The sequence below is a fragment of the Podarcis filfolensis genome (genome assembly GCF_964270895.1).
Source record: "Podarcis filfolensis genome assembly, chromosome: 6".
NCBI classification, from domain to species: domain Eukaryota; kingdom Metazoa; phylum Chordata; class Lepidosauria; order Squamata; family Lacertidae; genus Podarcis; species Podarcis filfolensis.
The window spans coordinates 22108457-22133888 of record NC_139609.1 but is presented as its reverse complement, the minus strand read 5'-3'; positions in this window follow the sequence as shown (position 1 = coordinate 22133888).

Sequence of the window (25432 nt, the reverse complement as noted above, 5' to 3'; positions counted from 1 at the left end):
AAATTTATATGCAACACTTTGGTTTGCTGTTTAATACTAGCAAGTATGTGCATGCAGAAGAATATGGATTTATAATAGTTTTTTTTTTTTTTGCGAGTTTGCCTGTATATATTTCTTCAACTTTCAAGTCGCAACACATTTTCCCTCTGAATGGAGGAGTCTGAAAATGGCCCAAGTCTGTATTGTATGTGTGTTAAAAGCTGGAAAAATATCAGATGTTTTCCACAATGTACAGAATTCTGTTTTATCTTTTAGAGACATCCATTCCTTTGCAAATATACCGCAAGCCATGCTCATTCACCTATTGCAAACACCGGGCAATGAAACAGTGGACAAATAAATTGTACAATGCACACAAATATTATATGGTTTCCGGGCATGATCCAGTCAAAGTTGAGCATGTTTATGTCCCGTTGATTTCAATAGGGGAAAGTTAAATGCCTACTTGACTTTCCTAAGAAAATCCATGAGAGTTAAAAGTGACTAACATTGACTTAATTGTGTCCTCCCTTGAAAGGCAACTTTTTGTGATTTTTATTTTATTTCTATAGCTATTTTCTTGCTTCACACATGATGGTCTCCCACTTTGGGGACACTTCTCTACAAAAGTGAGTAAATTGTTATTTCAATGAAGGCCTAAATCATTCTTGTTCATTAGGTGAGTATTGCATGCCAAGGCCCCGTGACCCGCAGTCCCCTAGTGGATGAATAAAACACACAAACAAGCAGATTCTGGTTTATGAGTTCAAACAGGCCACAACTTTATTGGTTACAGATGTGAGCGATTAAGCATTGGGTGAAGTTAGACTATATCTTGACTCCTGTCTGTCTGCTGGGAGTCCAACTAAGGGTAAACCACCAATAAGGGAGCCCTAAGACTTAAATCAGGGACGCGGGTGGCACTGTGGGTTAAACCACAGAGCCTAGGACTTGCCCATCAGAAGGTCAGCAGTTCGAATCCCTGTGACGGGGTGAGCTCCCGTTGCTCGGTCCCTGCTCCTGCCAACCTAGCAGTTCGAAAGCCGAGTAAGATTGTCTTCCATAAACACGGTTTTAACAAGGAGTCCACTTAGCAGTTTTGCAGCCATAGTCAGTACCTCTGTGTATCTGCCTTTGGAGGATAGCGTCAAATGATGAAGTGGGCCCTACTGCGCAAAAAGATTATGCCATAATAAATCTCTTAGGCTTTAAGGGTACTACATAAATCTTCTAGGATTTTCCAGAATGTTTAATAACTGAAGCAATGTTCCATATTGCATTTACATGACATAGGAGCACTCTTACATCCGAGGATGAATGCAGGCTACTTACTCTGGAGTAAGCAAGTAGCCTGGTTAATGTTGTTGAACATCTGAATCAACCTTCTCTAAAAAGCTAATGTATAAAGTGAATAGGGAACATTGGTGGGTGAAATTGGGTGTTTAAGCTTCTGCACTAAATTTCTGTTTCCGCAAAAAAAAAGAATCCATCTGAAATCTATCAAAAGAAGCATGTTTTAACAGGAATACCTGACTGTACGAGCTTTTGCAGCAATAGCTGCATTTGCAGCAGACTTTTGAAAGGCTTTAATTGTAGCCTACAATTTACAAGTCATCATTAGCGTTTTATGTTAACCAGGGAGAAGGAAATTGAAAAGTTGAAAGGGAAGAAAAAGCTCAAGAGGCATGTGGTTGAACAATGAAATTAAATAGAAATAATTTCAATCTTTTGACATTTCTGGCAGCTGAGAATGCACTAAGAAGAAGAGTGAACATTATTCTCTGACTAACACCTTTTGTGGGTACACAACACACACCAACATTCAACAACATAACCCTTTTGTAAGCTGGGGATGGGGAACCTCAGGCATGGAGGCCAAATATGATTCTTTGAGATTTTCTGTACATCCCTCTGGACTCTCCACAAGCTATACCTCTCCCCAGCCATGCTCAATGTCCTCCTTGAGTGTTTTCGCTTGGCTGGACTTTGTGCTTGAACTCTGATCATGTGTGGATGCAGAAGTGCATGTATGGCAGTGTTTCTCAAACTTTTTTCAGATTAAAAATTTGCTCTCCCGTCACCATTTTTTTTTTAATGCATATGAAATGCATTGGAAAACGAAAAAGAAAGAACTTCTAGCAATGCTTGATTTATAACATGGGCCACAGCTACTTTATAATATGATCACAGACCCTCCAAGTGTCCCCATTTTCCAAGAACAGTCCCAGAGTTACAGAAGCCATCCCGGGTTCTGATTCAATGCCGGAATGTGCCCCTTTTCCTTAGGACGTGCCTATTTTCATCAGAAAAATGTTGGAGGGTGTGGAGTTATGGGATCCCCAAGCCACATAGATAGATACAACCTTTAGAAGACATCTGAAGGCAGTCTTGTATAGGATTTTTTTTAAAAAAAATATAATTCTTTACTGTTTTATTATGTATTTATATATGCTGGAAGCTGCTGAGAGTGGTTGGGGCAACCAAGTCAGATGGGTAGGGTATAAATAATAATTTTATTATTATTATTATGGAATAGAATGTCCAAAATATAAAGCGTTGGAGGGTATGTGATCATGGAACACCCAGAAAGTATAAAACAATGCAGCCACATAAGAACATGAACCATTCCCAAAATATAATTATAAACAAGTCTCTAACATGTGTACCTTAAGTACATATACAGACTCAATGAGAGGTGCAAGCTGCCAAGTAATCTCATTTGTATTAGGTCTAATTTGAGACAAACAAACTCTAATCTGATCAGCACAAAGAAGCCCTTCTCTTTTCTGATTTTTCATATTTGTCAGCGTTGAAAATCCCTGCTCACAACAAAATGTTGTAGAGAGCTGTAGAAGAATAGCTAATGCTCATGAAGAGAGGTGTGGATACTGTTTTCTGGTTGTATATCCCTGCCAAAACATTTTAATATTATTCTATACTACAATGAAACGTTTACAGGTTTCTTTGATTGTCCTTGAATCTTCCTGCCATTCTTGCCACCTTCTCCTGATACACCAGTGTAGTGTGCCACACCCTTTGATAAAACTGGTCAGTGGCAGACGTTGATAATATGCCACCCTCTGTGAGGCCATTTGATGCCCTCTGTCCACCACCCTAGTGGTGCCGGCTTAAGCCGGGCTTTGGGAAGGAGGGTCCAAGAGCCCTCCTACTTCCTTCGCAAAGCCTGGCAAGCACTTGCCCAGCTTTGGGAAGGAGGAATAAGTCTAGGACCATGACAGTGCCCTCACATCTCCTTCCTAAAGCCGAGCAAGCATTTACTGGGCTTTGAGACGCTGCCTTCCTTGGCTATGTGCCCAGTGCAACCATACCACTTGTATGGCCCTAAAGCTGCCTCTGCACTGGTGTATAGAAACCTCTAATTTTTGCATGGCTGGAGGGTAGCCTTCTGTCATGAACGGGCTGGACAATGGGGAGGAGGAAGAAGATCCCAGCAAGGGGTGTAGCTGGGACTGGGACACACCAAGGCAAACTGGGGAAGGGGAAGGAGAGGTTGGTGTAGAAACTACTCACGAGGTGTCAGAGGATGATGAGGGGATAGGGAAGAAGAAGAAGAGTTTGGATTTGATATCCCACTTTATCACTACCCGAAGGAGTCTCAAAGCGGCTAACATTCTCCTTTCCCTTCCTCCCCCACAACAAACACTCTGTGAGGTGAGGGGCTGAGAGACTTCAGAGAAGTATGACTAACCCAAGGTCACCCAGCAGCTGCATGTGGAGGGGCGGAGACGCGAACCCGGTTCCCCAGATTACGAGACTACCGCTCTTAACCACTACACCACACTGGCTCTATGTGTAGGGGTCAGTACACAGGAGTCAGAGCAGCAGGACCTATCACCAGAGGCAAAGGGGCCCCTGTCTCCATGAACACAGTGGGCTCTGAAGAATAGGGAGCAGCGACTGGGGTGCTCCAGGAGGCTGAGGCAGGCAAGGCCCCAAAGCCCAGCTCCCTAGCTGGCCAAGTGGGGCTTACTAGTTCTGGGAGGAGAGATGTGATGGCTCAGCGAAAATAGGCGCAGGGCAGGTGAGGGTCACATGACTCAACAAGCCCAGATGCTGCAATCAGCATGCAAAGGACAAAAGGGCAGCACAGCTGAGGTGCTGCATCTGCTCAACTGCCCATGTTGGTGGACCTCAGCTTGGATGCAACAAGATCTCTGCGGGACTGTGCTTTGGGCCTGACTCTGGACTGTATCCTGGCTGCTGGACTTCAGACTTGGCTTCTTGGATTGACCCTGGACTGTGTTTCCTGACCTTTGGACTTTGCTTGTGTGGATCAACTCTCAGACTTTGAACTTTGGGCTTGGCATACTGACTTGCTGCCAGGTAGGCCAATCTGACTAGGCAATCTGAGCCTGGGGCTGAAAAAGCTCCCTCACTCCTGGCTTGAAGCCTAGGCCACAGACCAGGAAACCATGAGCAAAGGACATTGCACTGTAAGCTTTGCCACTGTGCTGTCCGCAGCCACAGGGACACAGACCAGATAATTGGAATGCCATAGCTCCAGTGTAAAACCCATGCATGTGCAGTCTGGGCTGTGAATCTGGCATTCTAGTACAGTAAATATTCATCTTGCCATTGCTGTGCTGGATTTCCGATATTTTGATTTTGAACTTGGGCTACTTCTAGAGGGCAGTCATAATCTCTGTGTTGAAATTCTTTGCTCATCCTTTCTCTCTGCCCTCATTCTCAGCAGGTGTCGTCGCATTAGCTGTTCCCCAATCAGATAATGGATGTCATAATGGCAGTAACTTCTCTTCCTCGACAGATGAATTGCCCATTCAGACTTTTAGTATGTGCACACGATGGTTCTCCTGTTCCCAGATAAACCTCTACTGGGAAAACTGTTTATTGCTAACGGTACCTCTTTTGCCTATTGTCTTTACCTATAAATAGGCTAATTGAGTTGAGATCCTGCAAGCGTGCTCTAACTGCACAGGTCTCTAGAAGTCTCTCCCTCAATTATTCCCCTCACCCAGGTGTCTGTCCCTTTCTGACCTATAAGAAAAGCCAGCTCAACAGGAGGCACTCTGGAAGAATAGTGTTTCTCCATTGCTTCTTGCTTAGTTGACTATGCCATTCAAGGACTTTCTATGTTTTCTGTGCAAAATGAGTGTTTTAATTACAGTACTTTTCCGTCTATAAGATGCTCCCATACATAAGACACCCCCCTATTTTGGGGGGCTCAAATTTAAGAAAATGGGGGGCAATGGCACAGAGGATTTACCCAGGGTTCTTGAACTTTTTTGAGGGGGATTGCGGAAAATTGCTCACCAACATGGATCCAAAAGTCTGCCTCTCATCTGTCCCCTCACCGGCAGAAGCTGCCAATCGCCCACCTAATTGCTGCACCGTCAGCCAATCAACACCAGCCATTGACACAGCAAGCAATAACACGCCCAATAGCCGTTGACAGCCGCTGCAGCAACCAATCAAACATCCACCCTATGCACTATCCATGTATAAGATGACCCCCACTTTTTAGCATAATTTTAAAATAAAAAACCCTAGTCTTATACACAGAAAAGTACGGTATGTTTGGGAAATAAAAGCATCATCTTTAAAACAATGGTTACCATGGTGTATTCCCAAAGCTGGGCCATATAATAGGTTAAAAAAAGGAGGGAAAATCTTTCTTTTTAAAAACTTCATTATCCTGTGTAAATAAATATTTTAAAAGGTTACATGACCTATTTGCTGTGTACTTATTCTAGACAAGCTTAAATCATATGGTTATTCTAGATAAATTTAAATCATGTGGTAGTTAACTAGGAAACTCAGTTGGTTAGAGCATGGTGCTGACAACGCCAAGGTTGCAGGTTTGATCCCTGTATGGGACTACTGCATTTCAGGGGGTTGGACTAGATGGTCCTCAGGGTCCCTTCCAACTTCTATTATTCTATATATAAAAAAAAACAAATACCAGTTTGGCCAAGAAATAAAAAAATAATGTGGATAAAATATAATGTAGAAATTCCAACACTGAGCCACATGCTACCAGAGTTCAAGGGGAGAAATAGTCAATGGTTATAGTGATGCAGTAAAGTAATGCTAAAACACAGGCTGAGAGCATGGCACCTGTGGGCACTGGTGCCCAGGAAGCTTCCGGGTGCCCAAGAAGCCTCTGAACCACCCACTCTCATTCCCCCCCATTGCCATGAGTCGGTGAGGGTAGTTAACTTTCCACAGGAGAAAAGTGCATAGAAAGAGGAAGCTGGAAGAGTGATGTTCTTTCCCATTTCCTCTTTCATCTCCACATGCTTTTCAAGGTTGAACTTCTTTATTTTACTCAGTCAGATCCCTTGGAAAAGCAGTGTGTGTGTTTCTTTCTTTCTGTTCCTTGAGATGGTGCTGATCTGAGGGAGGAGGAAAAGAACAGTCAGGGAGAAGTGCCCAGCCCATGGTACTCATTCAAAAATCCAAATGAAAAAAATGCAACACCGATGGTATCTAACACCTTGGAAACTCTCAAAGATGTACAAAAGTGTCCCAAGCAATTGCTGGAGGTGTGGAGATAAATCAGGCACTTTCTATCACATGTGGTGGCTATGTAAGAAAACCCTGGCATTTTGGGAGAGCACCCACTCTCCAAATTACAAAAAATGCTAAATATTTCCTTTAAGAAAAAACCAGAAGTTTATCTTCTAGGGATTACAGATTTGGATATCCCGCAACAAAAATAAAAAATAAAAATATGAAAGGTATGTTTTCATATGCTACAGTTGCAGCAAGAGTTCTTATTGCTACAAAATGGAAGAGTGAATGAAATCCACTCTATTCATGAATGGATTCAAAAACTGACAGAATATGCGGCGTTAGATAGTCTATCAGAAAAAGTAAAGAACAAACCGAAACACAAATTTTTCTCAGAATGGGAGGTTTTCAAAGTTTATTTGAAAAATAACTACAGCAGTTTAAACTCTGTCGAAGCATTCGAATAATTTCAGTAGTAGCTTTAAGAAAGATGTGAGACCTAAGACAAACTAAAAATTAGTGAATTTATGATAAAAGTGTGTACTGACAACAAGTAGTATATAACTGAAATAAGGAATAGACGGGAGGTCGGGTCTGTAGTCCAAAGACCATTTTCTACTTCATTGTTTTGTAACTAATATTGTGTTTATCACTATTTTCATTTGTAATATTTTTGTTTTTCTATTCTTTTTTGGTGTATAAACAAACAAACAAACAAACAAATCCAGATGTAGCCAGCTTCTCTAAAACCTAGGAACATCTCACTGCCCAGAGAGCACTCTGATCTATAAGGCTCACTGAATAGGACAACAGCACACTGGTCTATGCTTCCAAGTTCTGACTCCTGCAGCTCTTTCCAAAAAGAGTAGGGATACAAAAAGAGCTTTTTGGCAAAAAAAGAAACACATTTTGTTCCAGGATTTTTCTTTGGCTTCTGGGTTGAATCTAAGATTAAATTAACTATAGAATGGTTGCATCTTATTTTAATTTAGGAATGAGGGTAGATTTAACAGAAAGAAGCAAGCAAATAACTCCCCGTGTGAATCTGAATTTGCAGTAATCAATGCGTCCCGAGATAAAGACAGGTAATTTATTTTACTAACATCATTGGTTCCCTAATAATTATCCATAAAGTCAACGAGGATTTGGCCCAATTCATATCTGCCGTTATAAATATCACTAATTAATAGATGAGTAAATTATTTGGCCTTCATTTTCAGTTCCATGGCTTCTTGGAATAGCTGTTTTTCAGAGATCTGAAAATAGCTGTTTTCCTTTTGGTGCAAAGAATGTAAGCAAGAGGAAAATATTCTCCAGTGCACATTAAGAGCAAGACTGCAATGCATCCCATTAGAACCGAATGCTACATAATGTTTAAAAACAGGAGCAGGAGGTTTATGTCAGTACAACAACTATCGCACGGGACTGGGTTACGGGGAGACAGTTTAGCCAGGCAAAAGGAATAAAGAGTTGTTTGTACTTTATACTAATATGATATGATTTTGATTTCCCAGGGAGCAAACCTAATGTAATCCAAAGCTCACATCATATAAACTAACATCTTACCATATCAGATTCTTAATACGAAAACAATATTCCTTTTCTCTTCACATTTAAAGGACCATATATTGTGTTCGGCTGTGCACAGATATTTTTAATATCCACGTTATTTACTGATATGTCACCTTCCCTCTCATTGTGCTTTCGAAACAAAAGTTGTTTTTAAGATTTAACTGTTTCTGTGCCCACCCATTAAAGGTCACAGAGACTATTCTTATTACATGAGCAGAGAAGGTAGAAATAGAGATTAATTTGTATGCAACCCTGAGAAGTGAAGGCTCATAAGAATTGTTGCCACAGAGGACTGACTAAATTTAGAGGTTCTGAGGGGAGTTGTGTCCCATTCATCTGTTATTCACATGTAGGAAGCGCCGGGTTTAGGGTGGTGTGGCTGTTGCCCCCTCACAGGGAGCTGAAGGGACGCAAAATAATAATAATAATAACAACAACAACAACAATAATAATGTCCATAAAAAGCAATTGTAGCAAAATGAATTATAGTGAAAATAAGAAATATGGGCTATTTTGGAGCGAGGCGGTGCCAAATTTTGTTCTCGTTCAGGGTGCCATATTACCATAGTCTACCACTTCATGTAGGGCATAAACCTGTAGAGAGAGGGATGAAACTGTCCTTTTAGTCTGACTATGATGTCACATTTACTGTATTCCCAAGGATAGTGGAGGAGAGTATAGCTGCCACCTTCTGCCCTCACACAGGATTTGTCCAGCCATAGCTGCACAGCCTGGAAGTGACATAGGCTGAGATCTACACAGGGCCGGCCCACCCATGAGGCAAGGTGAGGTGGTTGCCTCAGGCGGCAGATCCAACCTCCTCTGCTGCCGCTTGCTGCCTCCTCCTACTCTGTGCCCACCCACCATCACAGCCTGCCCCTCAAGTTACCACCTGCTATCTTCGTTCCCATCCTGATCCATTTCACTAGACTTCTGAGCCCAGTCCCCAAATTTCCACTTACAATAAGGAGATGCTGGTAGAACAACTGGAGTTACATTTAAAACACACTGGAGAAGACTTCAGGTGAAGCAATGCAATGATCGGAGGGCATTAAGCTGTAACTTCTCATAGCTGAGTGGGGAATGTTTTTCAGGTCAACCTGGGCAAGCTTGTGAAGGGACATGTGCCAGTGGTGGCTCCAGCAAGAGGCAAAAGTGGGCAGAGCAATGAATGTCAATGTTACCTCAGTGTAGTAGGCTAATAGTAATTTATATGCACATGCTCACACATTCCTCTCTATTCTCCATCCAGAGAAGCAAAAGGCATTGTCAGAGTTCAAGGACACATTCCACACAGGCAAAAACTCTTGGGTTGTGGAGCAGGGCTGGTGAGCGATGAGTGCGTGGCCTGAGGTGAGTTTTGAGAGTCAGTCAGAAAAACCCGGGAGGTTGCCATTGACCCCCACAGACCCGAGGTTCCTCATACCCTCTCTCCTTCCAAGCTGTTCCAGCGCTCAGTGTTTCTCAGATATGTACCTTTATTCCTTCTACTCTAAATTATCTTTTGTCTAAGGAAAATAATATTTTCAAAATACTGGGTGAAATGTACCTGTGTACCAGCCCGATAGTATTTCAGCTACCAGAAGAAAAGCAGGATTAGTGCAAACCTACGCACCAAATTAGTGCAAATTGGGATGCGGGTGGTGCTGTGGGTTAAACCATAGAGCCTAGGACTTGCCAATCAGAAGGTTGGCGGTTCGAATCCCCACGACGGGGTGAGCTCCGATTGCTCGGTCCCTGCTCCTGCCAACCTAGCGGTTCAAAAGCACGTCAAAGTGCAAGTAGATAAATAGGTACCGCTCCGGCACAAAGGTAAACGGCGTTTCTGTGCGCTGCTCTGGTTCGCCAGAAGCGGCTTAGTCATGCTGGCCACATGACCCTGAAGCTGTACGCCGGCTCCCTCAGCCAGTAAAGCGAGATGAGCACCGCAACCCCAGAGTCGGTCACGACTGGACCTAATGGTCAGGGGTCCCTTTACCCTTTACCTTATGCACCTAATTATCCAGAACTAAGGTATTTGTCAGAAGAGGAAAGTGAGGTGTGCTGCTGTACATACTTCAATTTACAATTTTACTCAAAGCTTAATGGTACACACAAGCATATATATATAGCATGAGGACATCCAATGTATGCTGAGATCATTTTAGAAACACATGCATCAATTTTCCTAGGTTAAAGGAACACATATGCCAATATAGTGGGAGGGGAGAGGGAATGTTTCGAAGGGGCATTCCTAATTAACCTTCAGTGTTTTCATGACATCCCTTTAACCTAAATATAGATGTCATTAATCCAATGGAAAACTAATTTGGGTTAAGAAAAGCTGTAATGAATTTCCCCCCCTCTTCTCAGTGAATTATTGACCCACTACTTTCATTAAGGAGAACCAAGCAAAGGAAATCATATGGCTTTCGTGTTTATCTTGTTATCCTCATGTGGATATGTTTTCCTCCCCTTATTTATAATAAAAGGATTCTTGAAAGCACACATTCTATTGATTGCAGGTGTTTATAATATTATTTCATATTTAGCCTGGGCTCTCAGGTTCAAGGAAGAAAAAATAATCAATGGGGAACTGTGTAAAAAAAAATAAATGAAGAAAATTGAGAGATGGCTGTCAGCAAGAAGGATGGTTCTTTCATAAGTTTCTAGTTCTATTTTAGATCCAAACAATGCAACACATGCATACACTCATGCATGGGGGTGGGGGAGAGGACTTGACAGATCCTATAAATGAGGGAAAAAGTGCTTTCCAAGGAGGAAGTTGGGAGCGAAAAGGCTAAAGGTGAACAGGGCATTTAATGCTCTCTCTGCCAACCAGGTTAACTTTTAACCTGTACAGACCTAAACAGATTAGGAGTTATCTATTTGGTAGATCTCCCTCCCTCAAAAACAACCACTGCTGTCCTTTGGCAACACCATCTGGGATTCCCGCAAATTTGGATCCAGAGTATCTTTTAGAAAAGCTATAATTCAGCAAGGTTTTGCGACTGGGGAAGAGAAGAGGTTCTTTTAAAGCCTGACATTTAAATGAATTAGGAATATGCATACCAGGGAAGTTCTCCTTAGCCAGCTGAGAATCTGACCTAAAGACCCATCTAAACGAAGAAGTAAGACTGATAAACTCCAGAATTCTTCTCAGGTCCAGACTGACAAACGCTTAGAGGGTCAAGAGCAGATGAGCAGAATCTTTATCAGCCAAAGATCATTGGCTGACATTGCTTTGACTATCAAAGCCCCACTTCGCAAGACCTCCATTGAAATGCAGCCACATAGCTGAGAAGTGAGGAAGGGACTCTTTTCACATGGAAAACCTGCCCTGCTGGGGGTGGCGGTAGACATCTGTTTCAAAGGGGTTGGAATATGCAGACCAATATTTCTATTCATCCCTTTGAGTGGGGCTTTTCTGTGAGTCAAGTCAAGTCATTTATTGCGGCCAATGACCAGGATCAAAACAAAAAATGTCAATTACAATATTTAAAAGTTCAAGGCAAAGTAAAATAATATAAAATCACATACAGTGATACCTCGGGTTACATACGCTTCAGATTACATACGCTTCAGGTTACAGACTCCGCTAACCCAGAAATAGTACCTTGGGTTAAGAACTTTGCTTCAGGATGAGAACAGAAATCGTGCTCCGGCAGCGCAGCAGCAGCAGGAGGCCCCATTAGCTAAAGTGGTGCTTCAGGTTAAGAACAGTTTCAGGTTAAGAACAGACCTCCGGAACAAATTAAATACTTAACCCGAGGTACCACTGTATAAAATAATATAAAATCATGTATACATGACAGGGCAGTTCTGGGCCTTTTCTGCGGTTGCTCCCCATTTGTGGAATGCTCTCCCCAGAGACGCTTGCCTGGCACCATCATTACTTGTTTTTAGGCACCAGGCAAAAACATTCCTCTTTACCCAGGCCTTTGGCCAATAAGCAATATAGTAAAGGTAAAGGGACCCCTGACCATTAGGTCCAGTTGTGGCCGACTCTGGGGTTGCGGTGCTCATCTCACTTTATTGGCCGAGGGAGCCGATGTAAGCTTCTGGGTCATGTGGCCAGCATGACTAAGCCGCTTCTGGCGAACCAGAGCAGCGCACAGAAACACTGTTTACCTTCCCGCTGGAGCAGTACCTATTTAGCCACAGTGGTGCCCTGCAAGACGAATGCCTCGCAAAACGAAAAATGCGCAAGACGAAAGGGTTTTTCGGTTTTTGCGTCGCTTCGCTAGACGATTTTCCCTATGGGCTTGCTTCGCAAGACGAAACGTCTTGCGAGTTCTTGCGAGTTTGTTTCCTTTTTCTTAAAGCCGCTAAGCCGTTAATAGCCGCTAAGCCGCTAAGCCGCTAATAGCCGTGTTTCACAAGACGAAAAAACCGCAAGACGAAGAGACTCGTGGAACGGATTAATTTCGTCTTGCAAGGCACCACTGTACTTGCACTTTGACATGCTTTCGAACTGCTAGGTTGGCAGGAGCTGGGACCAATCAACGGGAGCTCACCCCGTCGCGGGGATTCGAATTGCCGACCTTCTGATCAGCAAGTCCTAGGCTCTGTGGTTTAACCCACAGCGCCACCCGCGTCCCCTTTAAGCAATATATGGCCTTTTAAAAGTAGAGGGACTGTTGTTATGATTCTTGCTGTGATTGTTTTATAGTTTTCTTATTATTACGCTATGTAAATTATGTTTTAAAAGTTGTACACCGCCCTGGGATCTTCATTTAAAGGGTGGTATATAAATTGAATAAGCAGTAGTAGCAGCAGCAGCAATAGTAATAATTCATTTTCTTTCTTATAAACCACATTAAAAAAAACCCATCAGGTTATGTCAGGAGAATTCGGTCAATCGGACAACAGTCATTCTTACAAAGTGTTGGTACTGACCTTTAAAGCCCTAAATGGCCTTGGCCCAGTATACCTGAAGGAGCGTTTCCACCCCCATCACTTAGCCCAGACACCGAGGTCTGCCTCTGAGGGTCTTCTGGCAATTCCCTCACTGTGAGAAGTGAAGTTACAGGGAACCAGGCAGAGGGTCTTCTCGGCGGTACTGCCCTCCCTGTGGAACACCCTCCCTTCAGGTGTCATGGAGATTAAGAACTACACAACTTTTAGAAGACATTTGTGTGTGTTTTAAAATAATTTTTATTAACCGATCAATCAAATCAAATCACATCACATAAATTCCGAATTACAAAGCCGAATTTTAAATTTTGTTGAGAGGACCCATATTTCAAGATCCAAAGGGGGATTCTGATCATCTTCTTGCTACTGCGTTAATGTCCGAATCAGTCCAAACAAAGTTCCTAATTCTATCCAGTCTTATCTTGCTGTTTCCGCATCTCATCTTGTTCGTATATTTTCTCTTTTTTCTTTATGATCTCTTCTGATAATCTCTTTAAGCAGATAAACACCAATAATAATCCTGTGTGAATTTTTCGCTCATCCAATCCTCAGATCGAGATGGTTTCCATATATCATCGCATTCATAAATAACATCGCTCTTTCCATCATTAATCACAGAACTGTCGTTCTTAAGTCCCTCTGAGAAGTTCACCCACAATATAAAAACAGCTCTATTTCTCTATTTCTCCTCCCAGACTTAAGTCCTCCGACAGAACTTCCCAATATGGCGACAGTATTTTTAACTGCGTCATTCCAAAGCCCTTATACATTCCACACTCTTCTTAAAGCATGCTTTGGTTAGAAAGTTTATCTCCACACAGACATAAATCCACAGCTTAAGTCCTTCAAATGACATTTCTGACTTGTGAGGGGGGGGGATTCTTGTTTAATCACATAGAGGAAAGAAAGGAAAGTTTTTTCCCCTCCCCCATCCAGTCCTTTTGCCATACCGAGTCTTGGTGTGTCTTCATCTGGTTAATTCTTGTTCTTCCGACTCGTCTCGTTTATCAGAGATCTCTTCTGTTAGCAGTCTTTACTCCCCCTCCTTCCTTGAAATATGTGCATTCGCTTCATCCTAATCGTTTCTTTTGAAGTTCTTGCAGCTAGAGACGCGGATCAGAGGCAGCGTCCAGGAGCACCGATATCCACAGAAGGGCATTCTGCCTAGTGCCCCCATCCCCTCAAATTTGGGGGTGGTATAGGGCACAGCAGGCAAGGGCAGCCCCCCCCCACAATCCTGGGGGGGTAGGGAGGCTGTTACTCCCATCACAGCCTCCAAATTACCTTGTGTGGGTCGGAGAGATGTTATTGTCAGCCATCTTCTGATGCGCCCCTAGTGGCCCCTGACTTTTAGAAGACATTTGAAGGCAAAAATCCCGGTATAGGGATTTTTTTGGCATTTCACATTTTATTATGTTTTTATATTCTGCTGGATGCCGCCCAGAGTGGCTGAGGAAACCTAGTCAGATGGGCGGGGTACAAATCTAACAACAATGTTTTTGTGATGGGTCAAGTGGCAGAGCCAACCTGTAAACTCTTGTCTGTGTGATAAATCTGTGCCTTTTTGATCCCTGCCACTGAGATGCTACTCAAAGGGAGTGGGGAGACTGGCAGGGATGTTTTCAGAGGTTTGAATGAAAACACTTAACACTTCCTCATACAGGGGCACAGACCTGAAATTTCTACAGAAGGCTGTACTGCTAGTGAATTACTGACAAATTTATGAGCATATACAAGAAGGAATGATACAGTGGAACAGCTACCTTTGTGTTCTGAATGAGAGTCTTGGTATTAAGTGGAAGACATGCAAATTAAATGCATGTATTCCTGGCACTGCCAAGTTGAAATATCAAGTGCTCCAAAGGTTAGCGCTTACCATGTTGAGCCTATGTGGTTTCTGGAAATGATTTTAAAAGGCATGCAAATGTCTGATGGAATTCAGTGTTATCAAATACCAAACCCCTAGTGCGTGATCTTTCAAAGAAAGGGAGAGAGGAAAACCTAACTGCAGTTAACCAAGATAGGTCTCTATTTCTGCGTGAAAAGAGCTTCCTTGTTGTTGTTTTATTATGAGCAGTGCGACCACGGATGGAGAATATGTTGTGTTAAGAGTTCCTGAACGCTGGCTATAATCCAGGGGATTGCAAACTGGCCCATGGCAGTGATCTACCCCCTTTTTGGGGGGTTCAGGTCAAAGTTGTTGAGCTTTTTCAGGAAGAAGGTACCAGTGATCTACTGCAGACGTCCCATGATCTACCTGTTGGACATGCCTGGTAGCAGGCAGGCAAGACAATATCCACTTGTGCAGGGTAGTTCACTGACAACCTTTCAGTGTATGGCCAGTGACACCCATATATATATATATATATATAACCCCTTTAAGAGGGGGACCCTGGAATCGCCACTGCAGGGGGATGAGTCACCACTTTATTGAACAGAGAATCTCACCACTTTTGGTAAGCCTATTTCAAACTATATGCTCCACAATTAAGAAAAATGTTTTAACATGTAATATATCCTGATTCCTTAGATATATTTGCAAGATATTGCTGTCATTCCCATCTTTTTAAACATTTGATATCTCTAAGATGACCAGGTACAAAGCAAGGGAACATGGTTCCTCTATTTTAAATTGTTGCATTGAAGAGGGGACATTGCATCTTTCGAGTGGGGAGCATGCATAGGTGAATTGGCCAACCTTTAGGCTGCTGAAATCCTGTTAAAATAGAAAGTTTCCCTAGATGTGCACCATTCCTCTATCCATTTCTCTCGAGTCTTTCATAACACAAACAGGGAAACCAAGTTAGCTCTATCCACCTCACATCTTATGGTTAGAGGAAATGAGCAATATTCCTTGTTTCAGAAGTATTGCATGTCAGAAGAAAGCTAAAGTGGAATAGGAAGAAAACTGACAGATGCATCCCAATCCAATCACAGGTAGAGTGAATAAAGAAGGTAAAGGATACTCATTTCCAGTGAGAAAGTCAAAAGGCAAGATATCCAAGCCATAATATAGCTGTCATGCAATCGTCGTTGCAATGCTGGAGATGCTGAGAAGGAAGATTTGGCTTTTTGAACACCTTTAATAGGCTTCCTCAGAGTTTTAATTAGTAAGAGATCCAAGCAGTAGCTGACAGCTGGCAGAATCTTCTGTCTCAAGTTAAAGTCAAACTAATTAAGATTCTAGAAGGAAAACATATTTCTTCCAGCACCCTTAATCAGTCAACTTTGGTTAGTAAAGCAATATGGAACCTTTTGCCTTGACAACTTCATAACCTTGGAAATGTGAAACTTCTAAATAATAATGAACCAATTTTTCAACAAGGCCACTCAAAGTGACTCAACAGACCAACTACTATTGCTTGCATGTTCCTCCCCCCCATTTAATTTCATTCTGTTCATACTGTTTAGGATTTAACTTTGCGAATTTCCTGTTGATTATGGTCCAATCTGAAGGCATAATGCAATATGACCTGAAAGGGATGCAAATTAAATTATGAATGGGGGACCTTCCTCACTACTAGTTCAGACATAAAGTGGACATACTGAGTTATTTTTCTACATAGTCCATAATTTCCTGAACCACTCCTGTCCATCGTGGACTTCCACTGGCATGGAAGCAAATTAGTTTCTGTATGAAATGCTGTAGATTCTTGGCTCATTTGGGGTAGATGTGTTGGAATCTTCTTGGCTTCCATTCAATTCTAGCTAAACCCTTCAGTAGTCTAGTTGCATGGTTGCTTTTTAGCTTCAATTATACAGGTCCCAAGCATGTATTGACATTCACACATGCACACAACTGCACCATGGGCTTTGCATTCAAGGTTGCTGCTTAGCTGGTGCATGCCTACATCACGTTTCTAAGGAATAACAACCAGGGCCTGCAAAGTCTGTGATGCAATGTGACTTGGAGTAAAGTGTGCATATGGAGTCTGTGCCACATTAAAAAATAATAATATCTCAAATTGAAACTACAGCAGCACAAATGAAACAAGATGAATCTGAGGAAACTGACTGTTCTCCCCCTGCCCCGAAATCCATGGCCTGTTTTCAAGGTAATAGATCCCACAGGGTAGGGTTTCACCAAACCCTAACAGCATTTATCTAAAGCATTTATCTATGCTTTAGATAAACATTGTCTATGTTGGCTGGGGCTGATGAGAGTTTGAAGCCATCAGCATCTAGAGGGCCACATCTAGAGGTTCTTCGTCCCTGGTCTAAAGCATGGAGGGCTTGTTTTGAGCACCCTTGGGGTGGGGAAAGGAGGCTGGACATCAGTAGGTGGGAGGCAGTTGGCACACAGAGGAGGTGGCAAGTGGCGCACTCCTTGGATGACAGATCTGCCACCTCTCCCAGCTGTCTGGAGCCTGCAGCCCTGAGGCAAATGCCTCACCTTGCTTCATTGGTGGGCCAGCCCTATTGCTTGGTGCTATGTGTGAACCAATCTTCTGTAATGACTCTGGGGTGAAGGAAATATGCTCCAGATGTGTTCAGGGATGCTTCTGCTATTTTCCAGGCTTGCACTCTGTTACTAAGATGCTAAGGATGAGCTCTGGAACAAATTAAGTACTGCTAACAAGAAAAGGGGGTGTGGAAACTACTATTATAGCTGTAAGGCTGGTCTTCAAAATGTTTTTGGCATTTACTTAGGACTGAATACGAAGTATGATAAAAAAGAAAGAAAATTGGGTTTAATAATGGAAGATGCTATAGAAAATCTATCAGAGAAAACACTGGTGATTAATAAAATGGCATTTCTACCTCATCTCCACCCAATTTATCCCTGAGATGAAAATATGGGATAAGAAATTTACATTCAACTCACTCAATTAACCTACGAAATGAGTCCCTTTTTGATGTCTGAAAACAGTAGCCTGAGGTTCAGTTGCCACACTCCAAGTCATAGCTGTGCATAGCAGAAATATCTGTACGTGTCCTCTGCTGAAAAATTCTTTGTTGCTGTATGCAGGGGTTTTCCCCCCAGCCCTCTTAGGCCCAGTTCACACAACCATGAAAGCAACCTGAATGTGGTTTGAGGGAACAAGACTAGGATTTGAGTGTGCAGTTAAGCCATTGTGCAGTTAATTGACTGTCAGGTGTTAATTTTTCCTTTCAAATTTTCTGGTAGTTAAGACCAGATACCATTGGTAGGAATCCAATGTGGATCCCTCCAGATGTTGTGGGAAATGACTCCCTCTTGCCCCAGCCAGGAGGGCCAGTAGTCAAGGATTATTGGAGCTTTCGCCCACATCGTCTGGAGAACAGCACTTTGGCTACCCTAGCCTAAAAAGGTCATGGGCAAAGACAGGGGATGATGCCCACACAGAGAAGTGAGAGTGGTGACAATCCTAGCCAATAGCACTTCTATGTTCCTCTGCCACTCCCCAGCCGGTGACGTTAAGAATCTCTTGGTTGAATTCCATGGTGTCTCTTAAGACTCCATCTTGTTCCAGATGCTGCTTAGCATCTACATGAAACTGTAGGGGCTATTGTTCTGCTGATATTTGTAACTGGTTTTTTTCCCTCTTGACAAGTTATGTGGGAGATGGGCATAAAGCAGGAGTGAGGAGGATGTGGCCCTCCAGATATTGTTGTACTACAACTTCCATTTTCCTGAAACATTGGCAATGGAAACTACAGCTGGTGGGAGTTTTAGGCCAATTATATCTGGAGAACCACAGATTCCCCATCCTGGGCATAATGAAATTAGCACTTTGAAGAAATGTTCAGGATGGCTTGATGGGCACTGTGGTTTCACCTGTTGCACCAACCTTAAAATAATCATGAAGTGCCTGAGTGGTATAGATCATCGCTTTAATATCCTCCTTCTCCTCCTCCAAGTTTATCCAGTTTCTCTGTCTACCAAATCCCTACAATTCCTGCTTAAAGAAAGTTACAGTAAGGCCATCTCCAGGAAGCTTTCCAAGACCAGGAAACTGCTTACAGAGCACTGAATAGCAGCAAGACTGAGGGGGGGGGGAGTAAAAAGCTACACAAATAATTTTGGATGCTCAGTCATGATCTGGGGGATGTCAGTCTAGGGCTTCTGTCTTTTGGTCGCAGTTGACTTCCAATGCAGTTGGTCCTCCTGGCTCAGAAATAAAGTTTATGGGAGTCAGCAACTCTATGTGAACAAGACTGGGGAGGGGTCATTGCGTGGACAGGCGGAGTCCCCAGATCCCGAGCAGTCCCCCTGTCATGTGGAATAACGACTCAAGACAATGTGCTATGGGATTAAATTGGCCACAACTTTATTAAATTTCAAATGTGGGTAGACCTTGGCTCAGGCACTGGGCGTTCTCCCTCCCCAGTCTCCAGCCGGGGACCTAGGGAGCATCAGGGTTATCCAGTGTTTGTGTGGGGGATGGGCCGGCTCTGGAGAACATATGTTCAAGCAGAGATAGCCGCCCCCGTTACGCTGCCGCCGCAGGGGAAAGCAATGACGACCTTTCGGCGTACGGTCAAAGCCTCCCTTCAGAAACCCCTTTAACCGGGAACCCTGGTATCGCCACTGCAAAGAGGAAGATGGACAAAAGGATTCTGCCCAAGGCCTGATACCGCCAAAGTTGTGACGTTTTGCTACGAGAAAGGCGAAACCTGCCAATGCAAGGAAATTCCTTTCCGGCCCTTTGACAGCGACCTTAACGTAGCAGCACCCGCATACCTATGAAGAAAAGTTAACCTGCAAAACCTGTGAAGAAAAGTTAAACTGCAAAATAATGCATTAACTGAGGGTGGGTAGGGTGGGAGAAGCTCTGGAGCCAAGTGAGGATTCCCAGGTAAGATCCTCCCTCTATTGTGTGGGCAGGTAGTCCCTCCCCTACCTGGCCTGATCTCCTTGGCAACGCTTCCCCCAGGTGGGATTGGACAGCTGACTGGGGTAGGCGGAGACCTCCAGGTATCCCACCTGAGGGAAGGCAAAGCCAAGCCTATGCTGATGGAGCCGCTCCAGATCCCGGGGCTGCGCGCGTCCACGCAAAGGTCGCCCCTCCCGTTTTATGCGGGGAGTGGTCATTGCCAGAATAATCTGTAGGCCTTCAACCACAAGCTAGTCGCCAGAATTGCTGCATTTCATTTTTACTCTAGTCCACAAGTTGTCTCTTTCCTTTACACTTTCAGAGTTACCTGCCTCTATTTCTCAAGTCAGCTAATTTCAGTCCTGTCTTTTCCGCTTCGCTTCAATTTGCAACCTACCCTTCTCTGTCCACTCTAGTTTACATCTTACTCTTTGCCTCTCCATCACGCAATTTTTCTCCAGAAGTCCACAACCAATTATTTGTTTCCGCTACTGAAACACAGAGCTGGATGTGAGCTCTTGTGACTGCTGCAGAGCATCAACATTTCCACCGCTGGATTCTGTAGTTTCAGGAGAAGGAAAATACCCTCACATTTTCACCCTTTCTTTGTAAATTGGTTAGACATTCCATTGCCATTTCTCTATGCTCACCGTTTGCTATAATTCTGGGCTCTGATAGAAGGAAAGGTAGAAAAGAAACACAATCACAAGAGATAAAGTTAATTATCTGAACTACTACTGAAATTTTAATTATTTAGTCCCTGGCGCTTTACTATGATGTGTAGCATACTGCCCAACTCTTTTAAAATGTGGCCTGAACATTTTTGTTGGGAAGTCTGGTTTCTGGAGCAACGCTAGTTATTACTGATAGCGCAAATTGTCTAGCAGCTTAGGCCAAGTTTGCTGCTCTGGGGGCATAATTTCTGCATTACATGTGAAAGATCCTCAGTTCCGTTCCTGCAGAAACCCATATCTGGGGAAAGGGAGAAACCACACATTTAAAGACATTGTGATGTCATGTACCATCAACCCAATGATGCTTACTGGGTGATCTTCAGCTAGTCGTCGTATCTCAGCCTAACCAATCTCACAACAGGGTTGGATGCAAAGGCTTTAACCTGATTCATTTCCAAGTGTTCATCAGTATGCCTGCTCTGCTCCATTTGTGTGTATTTTTTCCCTGGAAAAATAATTTAAAATCCACATGAATCTAGTGTTGTTGTTTTTTAAAAAACCAAATAATTACAAAGTGGTTCAGAGGCTGACTTTCTCATTTTGGAACATGTTTGGGTGGATTTTGCATTGCCTGAAAAACAAAAACTTTTTTTTGATAACTTGTTGATGGACCTTGAGCAATCACTTCTAGTTGAGCACTAATCTAGCGTCCTGTGAATGTGGTCCAAGTGAATAATTATTGCACAAAAAAGTATCACCCCAAAGGGGATACAAATTAATTTTGGAAACATGTTTCTATTACTCTTCATATGCCTTCAATGCTCCCCTAATAAGTAGCTGCAGAGAAATAATTGACTTGGTCATTCAATCTGAACATGTAGTCAATGGTTATTAAGCTCTGACACATGTCGGTGGAATTTAAATAGTCAAAGTGCAATTAAAATTGGAAATGCAAACTCAGTTTATAATACAATTGTGCTGCATTACGATAGCCTAATGTAATAACCTTTGCCTTGACAGCAGACAATTCACCTTCTAGTTTTTGAATTGTCTGTATTCTGGCTAATTCGCTACTCATGCAATAATTGGTTGATACAAATTTAGACATCTGCAGCTACAAATAATCTTCTTGTAATTAAACAAGTGCATTGTACTTCTAAAAATAAATTTGCTGCTTTAGGAGGAAATAGAGGAGTCCAAGCCAACAAATAGCTTCCTAGCAGATCTAAGTATTTCTTCTTTCTTTCTTACTACAAGTACGGTGGGCAACAAAATGCTGCAGTGTGGAGCATCCTCGTTCAAGTTTTCAGCCACTTCATTCCTTTTCTTCTCCCATCTCACCCCTTCCAATTCAGTCAGCACACCTTGCCCACTGAATATCCTTCATTCTCATTGGGTTGCTTTGGCATCCTCTGCTTTATAGATTTTTCTCTTGATTTTTTGTTTGTACTTTTGGAAATCTTGGGTTCCCCCAGGATTGCTGATGCCCCTTTCTTGTGCAAGAATGATGCCATCTTGGCCACATAATGATAGGCCCTGGGAGATTAAGGCACCAATTCAGAGGCTGTAGAGTTCAGCTGAGGATCCAAAGTCAAATTCTTATTAAGAAAAATGAAATGAAACATTTGGTCCCCACCCACCCCAATTCACTATTGGGAAAATTAAAAATGACTATAGCTGATTTATTTTAATAGAATTTCATAAAATTTGCAGGCACAGACACTCCTCTAGAGTGGATAAAGCCAGCCACATTCCAGGCAAATGGGTCTTCAATATTTTTAAAAGAGGAACTATCAGTAATTTTCTAATTGTTTGGCAGAATCTAATAAAATTTGCAGGCTTGGTAGACCTTTTCAGGGAATTAACACTTCCAGCATTTAGAAGGCTACCTGCTGTCATTTTTCTGCATAGATAGCCTTTACCATTTTGGCATAGCAAGAAGAGGGTTCACTTTATCTCCCTTGTAGGGGCATTTTATATGAAAATAGCATACATGAGATAGGATACAGATAGGCAAGAAGCTGTCAAATTACAGAAAAAATGATGCAAGTTTCTTTTTCTTTTTTGTTCTGGGGACCTTTAAAGTTATTTTGGGGATGGAGAACTAAAAGGGATTCACTTCTTTCCCTGTGGTTTTGTGAGCAACAATTTTTTAAAAATGAAAATGACATACATTATAGAGGTGCCTCTAGGAAAGCATCCTGGAAAAGGATGGATGCAAGGGCTAGGAATTTAATGGCGAGAAACTGTTTTAGGCTCCTGTTCTGCTCAATTGGCACCAAAAGCAACAGAAACAAAGTACAAACCTACCTTGACAGGAGAGGATTTGCGAGCGTGTAGCACACAGGCAAAAAGGCAGGAATGTCTAGCATTTTCCAAGCAAGCTCTGCTAGCAGAACTAACCAAGAGCACAGAACATATAACAATAAGCTTGCCACATTGCTCCAACATCACTTTGTCCAAAACACTGTGATTGGAAAGTGCTGGAAAAATCACATCCACTAATTATAAGCTAGACCTGTCAGTTACAAAAGAATTCCTCCCTCCACCCTGACACTTTCCTTATATACCAAACTTGAGGATAAGTTTCAGGTTCTGCAGACCCATTATCTGTAGCATTTTTTTTTTTTGGGGGGGGTAAGGTCTAAATCATCCATAATCTGTTTGGAGGTCTCTTCAGTGTGGTGTAGTGGTTAAGAGCTGTGGACTCGTAATCTGGGGAACCGGGTTCGCTTCCCCGCTCCTCCACATGCAGCTGCTGGGTGACCTTGGGCCAGTCACACTTCTTTGAAGTCTCTCAGCCCCACTCACCTCACAGAGTGTTTGTTGTGGGGGAGGGAAAGGAGAATGTTAGCCGCATTGAGACTCCTTTGGGTAGTGATAAAGTGGGATATCAAATCCAAACTCCTCCTCCTCCTCTTCTTCTCCTTCTCCTTCTCCTTCTTCTTCAATTCAACCTACTTCAGAGAGATGCTACTTGTTATTTGACAAGTCCTGAGTCTTTCTGAAATGCCCTAATTTGGTTTGGAATTTGTTTGAATCCCATACTTACTTTGCACTTGTGGGCATTTCTGCCTCAGTTGCCCCCCAAAAATGACAGCCTTTGGATATGATGCACCTCAGCCTGGGGTTGGGGCATACTATTTGCCGTTTTGCCTCAGGTAGCAAAATTTATTGGCTCAGCTCTGAAATGAACTTCCAGTACTTTAGTGTCTGCTGCATTGAAAACAGAAGGTGTGGTGGACCTGAAACATTGAATAATTGCATGAAGAAATGACTTTGCAAAGCAGATAGGGCAAGTGGATGTAATATCCCAAAAAAATATGTCATGAGGAATAAGCAACTCATTGGCATGAATATCAAATGCTTCTCAAAACAAAGGGAAGGGAAGGGAAAAGCAGATGACTATCCCCCCCCCCCCATAGTGGCATTTTTTGAATACAAACAAATGCAACAGATGAAGCAACATAATTTACTTTGACATGCCATCATTAAGTGCTAAGATAAATTAATAAACAGCACCTTTGGGTGCAGCCAATATATTCAGATCCTGTCATGGTTGATTAGAATATCTGACTGAGCTGCAATAAAACCGAGTGCGTATTAATATACAATAGTTTCCCTTTGTTTGCTTAATGCAGAGTGATTACTATTTATTCATTCTACCAATCACCATTTTCTCATAAACACTGAATGCTCTCCCCCCTTTGCTTACAGTGTTGAAATGAAATGGGTCATTATTCACATTTTTATTGTTACCCAGAGCCTTATGTTATTGTGAAATACTGTACCAGCATAATGGAAATTTAAATAGGTAACAAAGTTGCTTAACTAATCAGGTTTGCTCAAAAACATATTCTTAGCAATGTTAGAAGAAAGCTGGATGAATAGAGCATCCTGTAAATTTAATACTGGCATGTTCGCAGCCACTAATTGTAGGAATATTCCAGGAGGGTGTTTCGTTACATACATTTGTTCATCAAGTAAGTGAGGATAACATTCGTGATAGATCAATGTTGTATTCTACCAGCACTGCCCTTTTCAAAATAAGTTTAGGTCAATGTAATTTGATTTCGTGGTTGTTGAGTTCCTTGAAAATAAAAGTTGATTTTCAAAAAGCACTCTCCGATTTTCATAATCCACTGGGATACTGCCGGCTTCCTTCCCAGTCTGCTTCCCTTATACATGCTAATGCACTTTTGCTTTGGAATGCATGAATGCTTCCATATATTAGTCTTCTAATCACTTCAACTGAAAGATTTTTTCCACATGGAATAGTAGGCTATTGTTTTTCTCTGCCCAGCCTACATTATACAGAACCTTTCTCCCCCTTTTTAAATGGTAATATTATTTTACACTTCTCAGGCTGTACAAAAAGTCCTTGAAGCACAAAAAATATAAAGCCTTATTAGAACAAGGCAAAAAACTTTTAACAGCCAATTTACATACTTTTTCAGAGGATGATCATTTTTCTGCATTGAAGGACTAGGTCACACTTGTAACATGATATGTTATGTGGCTGTTCTAACAGAGAACCTGCCCACATAGAGCCCACTTGATGGGACCTTTACATACTTTTTGTTCAAGAATCACACTTCTGTGCAGAATTTATATATTTACACACTATGGTTGAGGCCTGGTGCTGCCCAGGAATTTCTTGAAACTGAAAATATTGTGATTTTGAAATGAGTGAAGCCACATTTTTTGTCTGCCACCTTGATTCTTGATTCAAAATGGTGCCTGGTGACCAAACAATGATGAAGATGGCTATTCTCACCTCAGAAACTCTCATGCCGAGTTTGACAATGATATTTTGAGAGGCGGCTGAACCTCTCGAGATATCAGTACCAAGAAAGTTACACCAAAGTCACATTTTGGTCCACCATGTTTATTCAAAAAGGTGCCTGTCATCCAAATGGTGACAAAGCGTGTTCTCACTAAAGGAGAGCACGTGTTGCGGATGGGGCCTAGCAAGACACCCCATAGTTGCCAGGCAGTATAAGATAGAGGGGCCTGGCAAGG